Source organism: Triticum aestivum, chromosome 5B (assembly GCF_018294505.1).
Source record: "Triticum aestivum cultivar Chinese Spring chromosome 5B, IWGSC CS RefSeq v2.1, whole genome shotgun sequence".
Classification (NCBI taxonomy): domain Eukaryota; kingdom Viridiplantae; phylum Streptophyta; class Magnoliopsida; order Poales; family Poaceae; genus Triticum; species Triticum aestivum.
In genome coordinates, this window is record NC_057807.1 from 464,445,942 (window position 1) to 464,461,547 (window position 15,606).

Below are 15,606 nucleotides of genomic sequence, written 5' to 3' on the forward strand. Positions count from 1 at the left end.
CGACGATGCGCCCTTCTTGCCTTTCGTCGATGCAGAACTCTTGCCCTTGGTCGATACAGAACTCTTGCCCTTCGCGGATGCATAACTCTTTCCTTTGGACGATGCAGAACTCTTGCCCTTCGACAATGCAAAACCCGGAAGCGGCGGCATGAAGATATCATCGTCATCCTCGCTCTCGTCAGTCCATAAAAATGGATGCTTTTCTGTAGTCCTTCTGAAAGTTTCACTCTTCGACTCCACCACCTTCTTCCACCTTTCATGCAACCTAAGAAGTTCTTGACGTACCTCCTCATAGGTCCTTTCAGGCCACCCAGACCTACGTAGTTGGTGAGCCAACTCATTCATTATGGTGTCACTACCGGTGAGTTCGTCCCATGGAACTATCCTATTGTCCATCCTGAAATCGGTAGCTAGACTCAGCAGAGTGCTGCTCATCTTAGGGTGAAAACTACGATCGAATGGATAATGGGACATCTCGACTACACTACACTGGAATGCTTATCCACCTCCGCCTGAAGGGGGTTTTATAGATACAGAGGAGAAAATGGCGGCAAAGAATAACTGCGGTATGGCGGGAAAGGGTTGGCGGGAAGGGATTGGCGGGAAAATAAGGCGGGAACGGATTGGCGGGAAAATAAGGTGGGAAGGGATTGGCGGGGAGGGGTTGGCGAGAGACGGGTGGCGGAAATATATGACGGGAAGGGGTTGGCGGGAAACGGGTGGCGGGAAGGGGTGGGCGGGAAACGGGTGGCGACAAAATACAATTCAGCATGAGCCATGCAACTTCGGCCTAGGGTTGACCAAAAAGTGACTTTTCGGCCTAGACTTGACCGAAAAGTCTATTTCGGTCTAAGTGTGGCCGAAAAGTACTACTTCCGCCTAAGTGTGGCCGAAAAGTACTACTTCGGCCTAGCTATGGCCGAAAAGTACTATTTCGGCCTAGTTGTGGCCGAAAAGTACTACTTCGGCCAAAGATTGGCTGACGGGCTATTAGTTTTGGTTTTTTTCATTCTACGCTATAGTTTCCGAAATTGCTACAAAAAATAACATAGTTTTGAAAAAAAATCCACATAATGTATCACTTAGCAAGTCTATGCTTCCACTTCTAATGTTCGCATTCAATTTGGGTCGATGGATTTCGAATCGAGTGTTCCGTTGGAGGCGACCCGTGGCGACTCGGGCGGCGACTCTGACCTCAGTCGCGCTTCCGGCGCGGAGGCGGCCTGGGTCCTGGTCCGACGGGGCCCCTGCGGCGCCCTGGCGCCCGCCGCCCCGGCGTGCCCTCCTGGGGAAGGACGGGCGAGCTGCGGTGGCCGTTTCTGGGCCCTGTCGGGGGTCGAGTCCGACGACGAGGACAGGATCTCCTCCCCGGGGTTTACCCCCCCTGCGACGGGGGCGTCTTTTGGTGAGTATGTGCTCGCGGCGGCTCGCGGCGGGGCTGGTCGGGGTGACCAGCGCCGTCGCTCTGCGCCGGGCGGTGGGGGATCGCGGGCAACAGCGGTCCGCTGCTGGAGGCCGGAGGCCTCTTCCTCGCACGCTCCGGGGGCCGATCTGGTGCGCCCGCGCTCCCCTAGGTGCTCGGGGCCCGCGGCGACACCGGTGTCGACGGAGGATTGGCCTGCCCTTCCCCCTACCTTCGACGGAGCCGTCGGGGCCTGTGGCGGCGCGGGCAGCGGCGGTGGCGCCGGCGGTGGGTACTTCGCTAGGGTTGCTGACGCCTGCCCTGCCCCTGGGCCAGATCCTGCCCTCTGGGCCTGGGCCGGCCCCACTCGGCCCGCTGTCTGTCGTGCCCCTTGGTGCGGCCCAAGGCCCTAGACCTGGACCGCGCGGCCCACCGGCTCGGCCTGGCAAGGGGGGGCCCGAGAGCCTGCTAGCCATCTGTCAGGACCCCAACTCGATGTCACATCGATCTAGCTGGTAACACCTCATATCACTTTGCGGCCTCACGCACGGTATCCCCACGGGTGTCGTCTTACCTTTTCCCGGGACCGTTTGCGCCTTTTGGCTCACGTATATGATAGTGTCGCTAGCATCCATATGATAAAGAGCCCGGGCTGACATGACTAGTCGTAAACCCAAAGTGGCACAGACTTACAGGGACAGGCATCCATGACCCAGCTTCGAACGTGTCGGTCATCAGCAAGTGGGTCCGGGCTGTAGCACTGGGCTAGCAGGACTCCGGTAAACCGGGCTGTAGCGGGCTAACAGGACTCCGGTACTCAAAGCGTGACATTTCCCCGGAGGGACAGACACAGGAACGAAGAAGGACACATGCCGGCCAGCCTAAGTGTTCCAGAGCAGTAGCAAGCTACCATGGCTCAGCGGTAACACTAGGAGACATTTCCCGGTAAGAGAGGCTACTAAAGATAAACAACTAGATAGTCAGATCCCACACATACCAAGCATTTCAATCATACACACAATATGCTCGATATGTGCAAATACAACGAAGCATCACAACATGACTCTATGACACAAGTACTTTATTTAAGGCTCAGGGAGCCATACATAACATACACAAAGGTACGGGTCTCATGACCCCACATACAAGTCATACAGTCATACAAACCAGCAGCGGAAGTAACTTGTCTGAGTACAGACGACTAGTAAAATAAAAGAGGCTTGGAAAGCCTAGCTATACTACGTGGTCCTTCACAAGCTCAGGGTCACCACCTGGGTCTTTAGCCTACTCGTTGATGTCAACGTCTACATAGAACCCATCAGAAGGGGTTGCAGCGTCTTCTGTAAAAATGTAGATTATAGCAACATGAGTACAAAGGTACTCAGCAAGACTTACATCAGATCCTACATACATGCATAGTATCAAGAAGGGTTGGTGGAGTTATTGCAGCAAGCCAGCTCTGACTCTTGGCTAGACTATCCTACGATACTCCAACTTGAAATGGTTTTGCGCACACGAGTCCACTACTCACCACTTCAATACACTACCGAGGATCCACCTCCGTCTTCCTACGGAAGAGCCATCCTCGGCACTCACACTTATCTTGAGGCTTTTAGTAGTTTCCATTTACTTGTCTATGAACTGTATAGGCAACCAAGTAGTCCTTTACCGCGGACGCGGCTATTCGAATAGATCATGTTAACCCTGCAGGGGTGTACTTCTTCATACACGCTCTCACCACTTACCGTCGCTTACACGACATGTACTCGGCAACCTTCAAGCGGAAGCCCAACGTGGGTGTCAGCCACGACCTACCTAATCACCTAAGCCTCCAGTCCAGGTTTATCGCCTATTCAGGTTCCATCCGCAGGGAGTCCGGCCGAGGTTTCCCATACGGCCCCGAACGATGTGAACAGGGTTCCCGAGATACCTAACGGGTATTCGGTACACCGTGCCACGTACCTACCGCATCACAGCCCACCCCTACGGTCAGCGCTGTCCACGGCCTCCAGTAGGCTACAAACACCAGAAACTACTTGCAACTCCTGGACGGAGAACTAGGGTGAATAAGAAGCCGAGAGGGTCCATTGGTTTCGGGCCCAATGCATGGTAGTAGCTGATTCTTAAATCACACATACAGATCTCAGTGCTTAAGGTCGGCTTCAATGAAACAACCCACCATGTACTCCTACATGGCCTCTCATCGATACCTTTACCAAATCGTGTTCACCACACCACTCTCATTACCGACATAATCATTTCACTCTAGCCCATCACCCAGATGAACCAGACCTGACACGACTCTAAGCATAGCAGGCATAGCAAGGTAGGAACAACACATACATAGGGCTCAATCAACTCCTACACATGCTAGTGGGTTTCATCTAGTTACTGTGGCAATGACAGGTCATGCAGAGGAAATGGGTTCAACTACCGTAGCACACAGCAGTTTGAATCGCGTTGTCTTAATGCAGTAAAAGAGAGCAGGAGCGAGAACATGGGATTGTATCGATATGATCAAATGGTTGGTTGCTTGCCTGATGGTTCGATGCACTGATATGGTTCTTCGTTAGGGTAATCACGGTACTCCTCGGGGGCAGAACCTGTCGCAAAGGACACCGATACACAACCATCACCAAACAATGTGCAACAATATGATGCATGCATGAAACATGGCAATATGAGTGTGTTGGGCTAATGCAACTAAAACCAGAGGGGTTTGAACAAATTTGAATCAAGGATTCAAATTTCAAATTCAAATATGGCCTTTTAAAGTGCTTTTCCTTGTTCTGCTTAAAACATCAATTTAACTTGTTTGATCATGCATGAAAATAGTACAGATGGATAGATTGGATTTTTCTGATCATTTTTCATATATAATTTGTCCAATTTGGAGTTACAGAATAAAAGTTATGAATTTTTGAAGTTTAAATAATATTCTGGAATTTCCTGATTTAAATTAAATCCAGAAATTAATTACTGCGTCAGCCTGACGTCAGTGTGACGTCAGCAGGTCAACGGAACAGGTCTGGGTCAAACCTGACAGTGGGTCCCGCATGTCAGGGTGATTATTTTAATTAAGATTTGATTAAAACTAATCCTGTATAATTAGCAGGGCTGGGCCCCACCTGTCATTGACTCAGGGGAGTCAACCAGGGCCCACCCGTGGTCAAAGTCAAAGCCGGCGACGCCGGCGTTTAGCCGCCGGCGAGCCAGACGCGGCGGCGGGAGTGGTTTTGGCCATTTCGGCCACCAAAGGGCCGCGGAGACCACCGGAGTGGAGCTGAGGACAAACCGCAGCTCTTGGCGGAGTCCGTTGGGGTCGGGGTGGCCGGAGTTGGCGCCGGCGACGACTTTGGCGGCCACCGGGGTTCGGTCGAGGATGAACTTGGCGCTAGAGGGGTCGGTGAGGCTCGTGGAGTGGCTAGCTAGGTGCTGTGGGACTCGGTGAGTAAGATGGACACCATCTTGTGGCCGGAGTGTGGCCGGAAGCACGTCGGCGACGAGGTCCGCGACGGCGCGTGCGGGTGAGCTTGGTGCGCTCGCTGTGGTGCTCGAGAGAGAGAAAGAGAGGAAGGGGAAGTTAGCCCAGCTCACTGCGGTCTTGATGGAAAGGACGGCGTGGTCGGGGACGAGCTGCTGCGGCGGCGACGGCGAAGGGGATCTCCGGCGATGGCGGTTCGGGCGAGGTTGGTGCGGCGGCTTCGAGGCACGCGAGCGCTCGGGGCTCGGCTAGCTCGAAGGAGTAGAGGACGGCGGAGCTTCTGGACAGGGTGGCGCGGCGTGGAGACGACGGGGAGCACGGCTACGGCGGTGGTGCGGCGACGGTGGCGTCGGCCATGGCGTGGGAGCGCGAGGGAGAGGAACTGGGGGCGAATGGAGGTGTCCAGGAGGGTCGGGGCGCGACGTGGAGCTCGTCCAGGCCATCAGGGCGGCGAGAGGGGGAGGCCGGGCGGCGTGCAGCTGCGTGGCGAGCTGCGGTGCCGCCGCCGAGCACCTTGGCTGCCTGCCTGGCAAGCCAAGCAGCTCGCTGGAGCGGTGGCCGGGCTGGGCCGGCCAGGTGGGCTGGCTGGTGGGCCTGCGGTGGCGCCAGGTAAGTTTTCCCCTTTTTTTCTGTTTCTGTTTTATTTAATATATATCTGCAACTTTGTTGAATTTAATAAAATACCTAGGCAACTTCAAAAATCACCAAACTATTCCTGGCCCATAGTTGGATTATTTCCAACATGAAACATTTTAGTTTGGAGATATTTGAGCATTTAAATATTTTATATTATTTTAAATGCCCAAATTCAAATATTTATGATTTAATTCAAAAACCCTAGGATGGCCTAGGAAAATGTGCACCACTTTTGGCAGAGGTTCTGAACCAAGACAAAAATGATGGGCATTTTAGAAGGGCATTTCAGGTTCATTGAAAAATTATTTTAGTAACCCTAGTTGGTTTCAGAGGGGACTGGGGGTTCTGTCATCCCCATTTCAAGTTTCTGATGAAAGAGTAAACATGATGCAACACTCTAATGCATGACTAGCTAGGGTGTGACAACTCACCCCCACTCAAAAGAATCTCGTCCCGAGATTTGGGTTCCTCCAGGAAGAAGGCGGGATATTCAAGTCGAAGACGATCCTCCCTTTCCCAAGTTGCTTCATCCTCAGAATGGTGCGACCATTGCACTTTGAGAAACTTGATATTATGACGTCGGGTGGTACGTTCGGCCTGATCGAGGATACGAACGGGGTACTCTCGATATGTAAGATTATCTTGGAGATCAAGCGTTTCGTGGTCCACTTCACGGATAGGATCCGAGAAGCAACGCCTGAGTTGAGAAACGTGGAAGACATCGTGGACCCTGGAGAAGTGCGGAGGTAGTTCCAATTGGTAGGCAACTTCTCCTCGTTTGGCGAGAATGCAAAAAGGTCCAATGTAACGAGGAGCCAATTTGCCTTTGATACCGAAACGATGGGTGACCCGAAGATAAGCCTTCTCGTCAACCTCGAAAGTCATAGCCTTATGCTTTCGGTCATATTGACTCTTTTGACGAGATTGGGCTGTTTTCAACTTTTCACGAACGATGCGAACTTGTTCTTCTGCTTCCTGAATCATATCCGGGCCAAAGAATTGTCTTTCCCCGGTCTCTGACCAGTTAAGGGGTGTTCGACATCGTCGTCCATAGAGAACTTCAAAAGGGGCTTTACCCAAGCTAGATTGATAGCTGTTGTTGTAGGCGAATTCGGCAAATGGAAGGCACTTCTCCCAGTCCATTCCGAATGAGATAACAGAGGCTCGAAGCATGTCTTCTAGAATCTGATTGACGCGTTCCACTTGACCACTCGACTGAGGGTGGAAAGCGGTGCTAAAGGAGAGACGAGTCCCCATAGCATTTTGGAAACTTTCCCAAAATCGAGAGGTGAAAAGACTTCCTCGATCCGAGTTAATTTCCAAAGGAACACCATGGAGGGACACTATTCGGGAGATGTACAAATCTGCCAGCTGACTAGCGGTTATACTCTCACGAACAGGTAAGAAATGGGCTACTTTGGAAAGACGATCGACCACAACGAAAATAGCATTATTCCCTCTCTTGGTCCTGGGAAAACCGGTAATGAAATCCATACCAATTTTATCCCATTTCCATTCAGGAATAGCTAAGGGTTGAAGGGTGCCAGCAGGCCGTTGGTGCTCTGCTTTTACACGACGGCAGACGTTGCAATTTGCAATATACTGAGCAATTTCTCTCTTCATCCTAGTCCACCAGAACCTCTGGCGTAGGTCCTGATACATCTTAGTACTACCGGGATGAATGGTGAGAGGAGATTAACGAGCTTCCTTAAGGATTAATCGCCTTAGGTTGCGCATTTTGGGAACCACTAGTCGATTCCCGAAGTATACGACTCCTTGATCATTAATGGAGAAACAATCCGCAGTTCCTTTCTGAATGTTCCTCTTGATGCGGGAGATTCCCGGATCTACCTTCTGTGCTTTGATAATTTGATCCGTAAGGGTAGGTTTTGCCACCAAGGTGGAAAGAAAACCTTGAGGTACAATGTGAAGGTTAAGCTTCCGAAATTCCTCATGGAGAAGCGGTTGACTTTGTTGTAACATCAGGTTGTTACAATAAGATTTACGACTTAGCGCATCAGCCATGACGTTGGCTTTCCCTGGGGTGTAGGTTATTCCTAAGTCGAAGTCTGTGATCAATTCAACCCAACGTCTCTGCCTGAGATTCAAATCCGGTTGGGTGAAAATGTACTTCAGACTTTGGTGATCAGTGAATATTTCGCAACGATTACCGAGGAGGTAATGTCGCCAGGTCTTAAGTGCATAGACTACGGCTGCAAGCTCTAGATCATGAGTAGGATAATTCTCCTCATGTGGGTGCAATTGCCGTGAAGCGTAAGCAATTACGTGTCGATCTTGCATAAGAATGTAACCTAGTCCTTGTCGTGAGGCGTCGCAGTAGATAACAAAGTCCTTGGAGAAGTCTGGCGGTACCAGCACGGGAGCAGAGGTCAGGCGTCTTTTCAGTTCCTGAAAGCTGTGCTCACATTGTGGAGTCCATTCGAACTTTTTATCTTTCTTGAGGAGTTCGGTTAGAGGTTTAGCAACTTTGGAGAAGTTCTCGACAAAGCGACGGCAATAGCTCGCTAAGCCCAGAAAACTCCGAACTTGCTTGACCGATTCAGGTGGAGTCCAATTAAGGACGGCTTGAACTCGCTCAGGGTTAACAGCAATACCTTTACCAGATATTACATGACCCAGATAGGTCACTTCTGACAACCAGAATTCACATTTCGAAAATTTGGCATAAAGGCGATGCTCTCGAAGTTTCTTCAACACTAGCCTTAAATGTTCGGCATGTTCTTCCTCGTTCTTGGAGTAAATGAGTATGTCATCGAGATAAACTACGACGAATTTATCCAAATACTCCATGAAGATTGAGTTCATTAACCGAGAAAAGGTGGCTGGAGCGTTGGTTAAACCGAAGGACATGACGGTGTACTCGTATTGGCCATAACGAGTAACAAAGGCCGTTTTAGGAATTTCCCCGTTTCTGATTTTTATTTGATGGTAGCCCAACCTCAAATCCATCTTGGAGAAGACTAAGGATCCAGCGAGCTGATCGTACAGGTCGTTGATCCTGGGAAGTGGATATTTGTTCTTGATTGTGACCAAATTGACAGGTCGGTAATCTACAACCATCCGGTCCGTACCATCCTTCTTCTTGACGAACAGGACGGGGCAAGCCCACGGAGATGAACTAGGGCGGATGAAACCCTTTTTCAAGGACTCATCGAGTTGTTTCTTAAGCTCGGCTAGTTCTAGTGGTGCCATCTTATAGGGTCTTCTAGCAATCGGAACGGTTCCTGGAATGAGATCTATTACGAACTCAACATCCCTGTCAGGTGGAACACCTGGCAATTCCTCTGGAAAGACATCCGGGAAGTCACAGACTACCGGCACGTCCTCAAGGTCTGGCAAAGGGCTGGCGTTAAGAGAATATAATTGTCGCTTGGCTATTCGGGTCAAGACATTGACTATCTTCCCCGAAGGATGGGTGAGTTGAACAGTCCTAGAGAAGCAATCAATTTTGGCTTGATGAGCTGACATCCAGTCCATACCCAAAATGATATTAATATCTGAAGATTTAAGGGCTATCAAAGATGCGAGAAAAACAAGTCCGTCGACTTGGATTTCATTTCCATGGCTTACTCTAGAAGTTTGCCATTTGGATCCCGGAGTTTGAATTACCATAGAGGTTGGCATATCACTGAATGCGACGTTATGCAAGCGATCATAGTTTTCAGATATAAAAGAATGAGAGGCTCCTGTATCGAAAAGAACAGATGCCGGGTGGCAATTAACAAGAAGCGTACCGAGAACGACGTTGGGATCCTCTTGAGCTTCTTCGGCAGAGATACAGTTGACATGGCCACGTGAAGCGGCGACCGGCTTAGCGTGGAATATTTTTCCTGTCGGCTTGCCACAGCCAACAGCTTTAGCAGATTGGTTGGGGTTGGTCTGGGGACACTCACGCATATAGTGACCAGATTCCCCACATTTGAAACAAGTCACGGAACTGGTACGTGGAGGAGCATTATTGGTTGGACCCCCATAGGGCTTGGCCGGTGCAGACTGTTGAATGGGGCGAGGCGCCTGGTAAGATGGCCTCGGTGTGAACCTGGGTGGCAGGGCGGTGTTGGGCACCCACACGCGGCGCTTCTGAGGACCAGCACCGGATGAGGAACCCATGTCACGGCCATGCTTGCGTGTTGCGTCATAGTCAGTCTGACCAGTTTCAGCACTGATGGCTTTGTTGACAAGTTTCTGAAAAGATGTGCACTCATGCAGACGGAGGTCGCGGCGAAGCTCAGGACTAAGTCCCTTACGGAACCTTGCTTGCTTCTTGGCGTCAGTAGACACTTCCTCAGTTGCATATCGGGCGAGATTACCAAACTCCCTGCTATAGGCATCCACAGAAAGTCGGCCTTGGGTGAAACTGCAAAATTCTTCACGTTTACGGTCCATGAGACCCTCCGGAATGTGATGTTCACGGAAAGCCTCGTTGAACTCAGCCCAAGTAGTGACATGGCCCGCTGGGCGCATAGCTCCATAATTCTCCCACCATAGACTGGCGGGGCCTTCAAGATGATATGCAGCAAAGGTGACCTTGTTAGCCTCCGCTACCAGCGCGGAACGCAGTTTGTGAGAGATACTGCGAAGCCAGTCATCAGCGTCGAGAGGCTCGACGGAGTGGTGGAACGTGGGTGGATGCAATTTGATAAAATCACTGGGTGACACCACGTTAGCCCTCTGATGGTGTGCTGTATTCTGTTCAATACGCTCCAACAAACGGTTGGTCTCCCGCTTGTTTCTCTCAACTTCCATCATAACCTCGGCTAGTGAAGGAGGATGAGGCAGATTTGCATCCCTGACTTCACTGCCTTTGGCCTGCTCTTGAGAAGCAGGGTTAGCGCGCGTGTTGACCATCCTAGGTAAACAAGACAATGATTTAGTCAGGATGATAAAATTCCAACATGGGATACAAAATGTAAGGAATAACTCGGAATGCAAGATGATCATCCGTATGACATGGTAGATACAGAAACTGCTTCTTTTATTCCATCGTCATACACACCATACAGGGTTTAGTACAAGACCAAACAAAGTACTATTACGGTGAAAAGAGGATTACATCTCATCGGAGGCATTCCAAGCTCCTATACATTATTTTTCTACTCCTCCGGAAAGAGTACAAACTAGGTCATATCCCACGAGTCACGCGGGACGATAGAAGACACAGCTAGTGCGAACTAGTGATACTACCACTAACTCAGACCGATCCGTAGTAGTCCTCGTAGAAGTCGCCTCCATAGCCTGGAAGTTCAACATGATCATCCGGAAACAGACGGTCTCGCGGAGCTTGTGGACCATAGGGGCTAGGATGAGGCCTTGGACCAACAAACAGTGGCCTACGGGGACCGCGAGGTGGGGTGATGCCTCCTACATCACGCCAAACCATCACGTCCGGCAGAGCAGATCTCACAGGATAGAGATCGCGCATATCTGAATATCCAGCTTGCACCGCCGGTGCGAACCGAGTCAAAGTAGCCCAGTGGTCAGCACGGGTATTGAAGAGCTCTAACCTTAAGGCCCGATTTTCACGGTCCTTATCCTCGAGCATCTCAGCAGTGGTGCGAGTCCGTGAATCCTCCTGAGTGGGGTCAGCATAGATAGCCTGGAGATACCCTTGTGCTCCCGGAAGTGATCCTGGCATATACCGGAAGTCAGAGTCCCGAAATAAACCAGATCTGACTCGCATAATGGTCATCATAGAGTAGGCGGCGTCCTGCACAGCCATCTCAATAGTAACCCCGAGTCCATAGGAGCAGTGAAGAGGCTCGGTGGATCCAGGATAAGATGGAAATATCCTGACAGTGCAGAGATACTAGCTTTGATTGAAGTCCCGGAATTGCTCTTCGACCGTGTACTTAGGATACCAGCGGTATCCAGCCTCAATCATTACCCTGACCAACTTAGCAGTATGGCCGGGTACATCTAGGCATCGAGTCAGGCGAACCACTTGATTGAGGTCGCGAGTGGCCATCTGAAAGCATAATCATAATGCAAAGGCATTAGAATTTCTAGCAAAATTTCGGCAGCATAACAGCTGTAAATGCTCAAAAAGGATTTTGAGACATTTGACAAAGGATTTCGTACATACTCAACATCATCATATCAAAGTTCTGAAACCATTCTGGCAACATAATGTGGTAGTAGAACTGAACTAGGCTTGTAACCATCAAACTTATAAGGTACTACTGATTTGTAACACGTGATCCTGATAGAGAGAGTAGATCCTAATTTCTTATCCCCGGTGGAAGAATGGACTGACTCAGATCAGAAAGTCATAAGGTATAAGGAGTAAAAGAGCCTTACGTGCCAACCCACAAACAATTCCCCTACATATAACTAAAGAATTTCTAGACTCAACATCGACCAGTTTGGCTTGGAGAACCTACAGGCAGTCCGACTCTGATGCCAACGCTGTCAGGACCCCGACTCGATGTCACATCGATCAAGCTGGTAACACCTCATATCACTTTGCGGCCTCACGCACGGTATCCCCACGGGTGTCGTCTTACCTTTTCCCGGGACCGTTTGCGCCTTTTGGCTCACGTATATGATAGTGTCGCTAGCATCCATATGATAAAGAGCCCGGGCTGACATGACTAGTCGTAAACCCAAAGTGGCACAGACTTACAGGGACAGGCATCCATGACCCAGCTTCGAACATGTCGGTCATCAGCAAGTGGGTCCGGGCTGTAGCACTGGGCTAGCAGGACTCCGGTAAACCAGGCTGTAGCGGGCTAACAGGACTCCGGTACTCAAAGCGTGACATTTCCCCGGAGGGACAGACACAGGAACGAAGAAGGACACATGCCGGCCAGCCTAAGTGTTCCAGAGCAGTAGCAAGCTACCATGGCTCAGCGGTAACACTAGGAGACATTTCCCGGTAAGAGAGGCTACTAAAGATAAACAACTAGATAGTCAGATCCCACACATACCAAGCATTTCAATCATACACACAATATGCTCGATATGTGCAAATACAACGAAGCATCACAACATGACTCTATGACACAAGTACTTTATTTAAGGCTCAGGGAGCCATACATAACATACACAAAGGTACGGGTCTCACGACCCCACATACAAGTCATACAGTCATACAAACCAGCAGCAGAAGTAACTTGTCTGAGTACAGACAACTAGTAAAATAAAAGAGGCTTGGAAAGCCTAGCTATACTATGTGGTCCTTCACAAGCTCAGGGTCACCACCTGGGTCTTTAGCCTACTCATTGATGTCAACGTCTACATAGAACCCATCAGAAGGGGTTGCAGCGTCTTCTGTAAAAATGTAGATTATAGCAACATGAGTACAAAGGTACTCAGCAAGACTTACATCAGATCCTACATACATGCATAGTATCAAGAAGGGTTGGTGGAGTTATTGCAGCAAGCCAGCTTTGACTCTTGGCTAGGCTAACCTACGATACTCCAACTTGAAATGGTTTTGCGCACACGAGTCCACTACTCACCACTTCAATACACTACCGAGGATCCACCTCCGTCTTCCTACAGAAGAGCCATCCTCGGCACTCACACTTATCTTGAGGCTTTTAGTAGTTTCCATTTACTTGTCTATGAACTGTATAGGCAACCAAGTAGTCCTTTACCGCGGACGCGGCTATTCGAATAGATCATGTTAACCCTGCAGGGGTGTACTTCTTCATACACGCTCTCACCACTTACCGTCGCTTACACGGCATGTACTCGGCAACCTTCAAGCGGAAGCCCAACGTGGGTGTCGGCCACGACCTACCTAATCACCTAAGCCTCCAGTCCAGGTTTATCGCCTATTCAGGTTCCATCCGCAGGGAGTCCGGCCGAAGTTTCCCATACGGCCCCGAACGATGTGAACAGGGTTCCCGAGATACCTAATGGGTACTCGGTACACCGTGCCACGTACCTACCGCATCACAGCCCACCCCTACGGTCAGCGCTGTCCACGGCCTCCAGTAGGCTACAAACACCAGAAACTACTTGCAACTCCTGGACGGAGAACTAGGGTGAATAAGAAGCCGAGAGGGTCCATTGGTTTCGGGCCCAATGCATGGTAGTAGCTGATTCTCAAATCACACATACAGATCTCAGTGCTTAAGGTCGGCTTCAATGAAACAACCCACCATGTACTCCTACATGGACTCTCATCGATACCTTTACCAAATCGTGTTCACCACACCACTCTCATTACCGACATAATCATTTCACTCTAGCCCATCACCCAGATGGACCAGACCTGACACGACTCTAAGCATAGCAGGCATAGCAAGGTAGGAACATCACATACATAGGGCTCAATCAACTCCTACACATGCTAGTGGGTTTCATCTAGTTACTGTGGCAATGACAGGTCATGCAGAGGAAATGGGTTCAACTACCGTAGCACACAGCAGTTTGAATCGCGTTGTCTTAATGCAGTAAAAGAGAGCAGGAGCGAGAACATGGGGTTGTATTGATATGATCAAATGGTTGGTTGCTTGCCTGATGGTTCGATGCACTGATATGGTTCTTCGTTAGGGTAATCACGGTACTCCTCGGGGGCAGAACCTGTCGCAAAGGACACCGATACACAACCATCACCAAACAATGTGCAACAATATGATGCATGCATGAAACATAGCAATATGAGTGTGTTGGGCTAATGCAACTAAAATCAGAGGGGTTTGAACAAATTTGAATCAAGGATTCAAATTTCAAATTCAAATATGGCCTTTTAAAGTGCTTTTCCTTGTTCTGCTTAAAACATCAATTTAACTTGTTTGCTCATGCATGAAAATAGTACAGATGGATAGATTGGATTTTTCTGATCATTTTTCATATATAATTTGTCCAATTTGGAGTTACAGAATAAAAGTTATGAATTTTTGAAGTTTAAATAATATTCTGGAATTTCCTGATTTTAAATCCAGAAATTAATTACTGCGTCAGCCTGACGTCAGTGTGACATCAGCATGTCAACGGAACAGGTCTGGGTCAAACTTGACAGTGGGCCGCATGTCAGGGTGATTATTTTAATTAAGATTTGATTAAAACTAATCCTGTATAATTAGCAGGGCTGGGCCCCACCTGTCATTGACTCAGGGGAGTCAACCAGGGCCCACCCGTGGTCAAAGTCAAAGCCGGCGACGCCGGCGTTTAGCCGCCGGCGAGCCAGACGCGGCGGCGGGAGTGGTTTTGGCCATTTCGGCCACCAAAGAGGCCGCGGAGACCACCGGAGTGGAGCTGAGGACAAACCGCAGCTCTTGGCGGAGTCCGTTGGGGTCGGGGTGGCCGGAGTTGGCGCCGGCGACGACTTTGGCGGCCACCGGGGTTTGGTCGAGGATGAACTTGGCGCTAGGGGGGTCGGTGAGGCTTGTGGAGTGGCTAGCTAGGTGCTGTGGGACTCGGTGAGTAAGATGGACACCATCTTGTGGCCGGAGTGTGGCCGGAAGCACGTCGGCGACGAGGTCCGCGACGGCGCGTGCGGGTGAGCTTGGTGCACTCGCTGTGGTGCTCGAGAGAGAGAAAAAGAGGAAGGGGAAGTTAGCCCAGCTCACTGCGGTCTTGATGGAAAGGACGGCGTGGTCGGGGACGAGCTGCTGCGGCGGCGACGGCGAAGGGGATCTCCGGCGATGGCGGTTCGGGCGAGGTTGGTGCGGCGGCTTCGAGGCACGCGAGCGCTCGGGGCTCGGCTAGCTCGAAGGAGTAGAGGACGGCGGAGCTTCTGGACAGGGTGGCGCGGCGTGGAGACGACGGGGAGCACGGCTACGGCGGTGGTGCGGCGACGGTGGCGTCGGCCATGGCATGGGAGCGCGAGGGAGAGGAACTGGGGGCGAATGGAGGTGTCCAGGAGGGTCGGGGCGCGACGTGGAGCTCGTCCAGGCCATCAGGGCGGCGAGAGGGGGAGGCCGGGCGGCGTGCAGCTGCGTGGCGAGCTGCGGTGCCGCCGCCGAGCACCTTGGCTGCGTGCCTGGCAAGCCAAGCAGCTCACTGGAGCGGTGGCCGGGCTGGGCCGGCCAGGTGGGCTGGCTGGTGGGCCTGCGGTGGCGCCAGGTAAGTTTTCCCCTTTTTTTCTGTTTTCTGATTTATTTAATATATA